This window comes from Chinchilla lanigera, unplaced genomic scaffold, assembly GCF_000276665.1.
Source record: "Chinchilla lanigera isolate Chin_1 unplaced genomic scaffold, ChiLan1.0 scaffold00002, whole genome shotgun sequence".
NCBI lineage: Eukaryota > Metazoa > Chordata > Mammalia > Rodentia > Chinchillidae > Chinchilla > Chinchilla lanigera.
The window spans coordinates 43,546,210-43,549,168 of record NW_004955403.1 but is presented as its reverse complement, the minus strand read 5'-3'; positions in this window follow the sequence as shown (position 1 = coordinate 43,549,168).

Genomic DNA, 2,959 nt, shown 5'->3' with positions numbered 1-2,959 from the left:
AAATAAATAGAGATACATCAAGGTGTTTCAATATAAGCACCAACTCATGAGAAAACCCTTAAAATCCATTATGTTCTTTCCCCTTTTTTTTATGTCCTTGAAGCAGCTTCTTTAAATTTTTTATAAAAAACAAAAATGGTAGTCAATTTAAAAGAAGGCTTCTCTCCCTAGACATGGATAATTGTTTGACTTTTATTATGAACCAGAAATACTTTATACCTTTGTCTTCACCTCCAGCAGGTGCCCTTGAGGGAAAGTGATTAATGTATCTTTCTAAAATTACACCCTCCTACTCATATGCATTTATGTATGTTGGAATAGAATGAAGGGGCCTCCGGAGAGAGTCATATATTCTAGGGTTGGCCATTCAAAAGAAAAAACATTCAGTGCATAAATTCTCTACAAATACTTGCCCTTGCTTTGTGTAGTCTGTTTTATGTAAAAGGAGAGAACTGAAGGATCCAGAGTACAAAAAACTTCAGATAACTCCATGAGGCGTGGAGGAAGTGATGCTGTTCTGTAAGATTAGGCAGACACAAAACAATGGAAGATGAAAAAATGGTTCTGAGGCTATCACCGATTAAGTTGTGTCCCCTCAAGTACGTTGAAGTCCTAAATCCCAGTACATCAGCCTCTGACCTTATTTGAAAACTGGGTCATTGCTGATGCAGTTAGTGTACACGAGGTTACTCCAGAGCAAGGCAGATCCTAACCCCGGCATGGCTGGTGCCCACAGAAGAGTTTGCTCTCTTTGGACAGAGACAAGCGAGAGGTGAAGAATAAAACTCGGAGACAAAAATGTAGGAAAAACAAGGAGGCAGAGAAGCTGCACAGGAGAACGAGGTGCTTTATAGTAGTCAGTGCTCGTCTTTGTTTCTGGCTGATTTCATCTAACCTGATGCCCTCCAGGCACATCCACGTTGTTGCATAAGGCAGGATTTCCTGCCTGTTAAAGGCCTAATAATTATCCATCATGATCACACTTTCTTTACCCATTCATCCATCCAACTCACAGAAGCAGACAGTAGAAAGGTGGGTGCCAGGGACAGGGGGAGAAGGAATCTGGAAGCTGCTGTAGTTAAGTTTTGGGGGTGAGAGGCTGCCAGGAGGTGCAGCACAACGCCCTGCCCATAGTTAACAGCTCCATGCACTTCGAAACCTGCAAAGAGGCTGGATCTCACGTTGTTCTTACCATTTCACAAAACAAACAACAAAAACGAGCGAGGAAGAAAAGCCTTTTTCCGTAGCAGGGCCAAAAAAGAGCTCCAGGAAACAGGAAGGTCAGCTGCACGTCTGACTTTTAGTTTGGTTATGCACCCTTTTTTTTTTGCATCCTGCTTTTATACACACTCTTCAATAAAGGTTTCCCCTCACTACTGGTTTGTCCTCTCTGAAAATCTTAAGTGCAGAATCCTGCAAAGGGCAAAGATACAGATGCAATGTAGACAACGATGCTGGAAGACCACAGAGCAGCGGACATCTGGGTTACAAGTTACTACCATCTCTGCTTGGGTTTACTGTTTTTCTTGTAGTTTGACTTATTTTTTTTTTTTTGTTTTTTGGGGTTTTTTTTTTTGGTACCAGGAATGGAACTCAGAACTTTGTGCTTGCCAGGCAGGCGCATATGCCACTGAGCTATATCCCTGGCCCCATGGACTTATTTTTTTTTTTCGGGGGGTGGTGGGGGGAGTCGCTTAGCATTCATTCTCGATTCCACCCAACGCCAGCTTAGTATTTATTTTACAGCACATCAGTGAAACAAATCATAACCCTAACTTAGTTGCTTAGGAAATGTAAACTGAGCTTGAAGGCTGCTGTTCAGAGGGTGTTTCTCACACTGAGCTGGACAGCGTGTCAGAACAGGGAGGCAGAATCGCAGCAGCACAGGTGTGTGCCTGAGAAAGACACATGGCTACTGACTGCACCCTGGGAAGTCAGATAATTCAGGGTCCAGCAACAGTGGCACCGTGTAATCTGGGTGAGATGTTCTTTTTTTAATTACTGGAATAGGGACAGTATTATGGGAATAAAATTACTTTTTGTTTCCAGAAATTTTGTACCCTTTAAGTTCAAAAGAGTGGTTGGCAGGACCTATAAAGCATTATTAAGGAGAGGAGAAAACCCTTTTTACTGACATTTTATGAAGCATCTTTAATCACATGAAACACCTCTGGTAGCACCTGAGGCCAAGCTTCTAAAATAATACATAGAGCTTCTGGAGCACATGTTATCTAAACCAGAGAAGTTAGTTTAGCAAGAACCTGTTACCTTTGTGGTAGATGCCTAAGTAGGCTGTGAGAGACCAAAAGGATGTACAGAACTGCCTTGGGAGGAAATTAAAATGTTTTGGGAGTATTAGAAAATACAAATACCCTGAGGTCCATGGCAACATACGCTCCCTTGAAATTGCTCGTGTGTGTATACAGGTGCACACATGTATGCAAATGCTGCCTTTTAAAGGGCAGAGTGAAGCACAGACTAGTTGCCCTTGGTGGTCCAGCAAGCAAAGGGAAGGGTTGGTGTTACGCCAGTGCCCTATGCAAAGCCCCTGGGCTGCCCCGCCCTGGTGCAAGAACAGGCCTTCCTGAGCCCCGAGCAGGGGGTGGTTTCTCCAGCTCCTCTGCTTCTACCTCCACTTCCTGTATGACAGTCACACCCCCAGAGCACTGTCAGTGGATACAGAACACGCTCAAATTCAACCCTGCATAAAGGTTTTGATATTAAAAACTCCAACTGAAAAAGTCAACTACTATGCTGATACACAACATTTACGTAACTATAGAAAGTAAATCTTGAGTTCCTGGAATGCATATGTTTTTAAATAGTCTATATTCAACAGTGTTGGACTTTCCCTCTTGCTTTATGCTTGTCAAAGTAAAAAAAAAAAAAAAAAAGAAAGAAACCCTAGTTAGAAAATTGTAAGAATTAAATTTTTTAAAACTTCAAATTTTAGGATGAA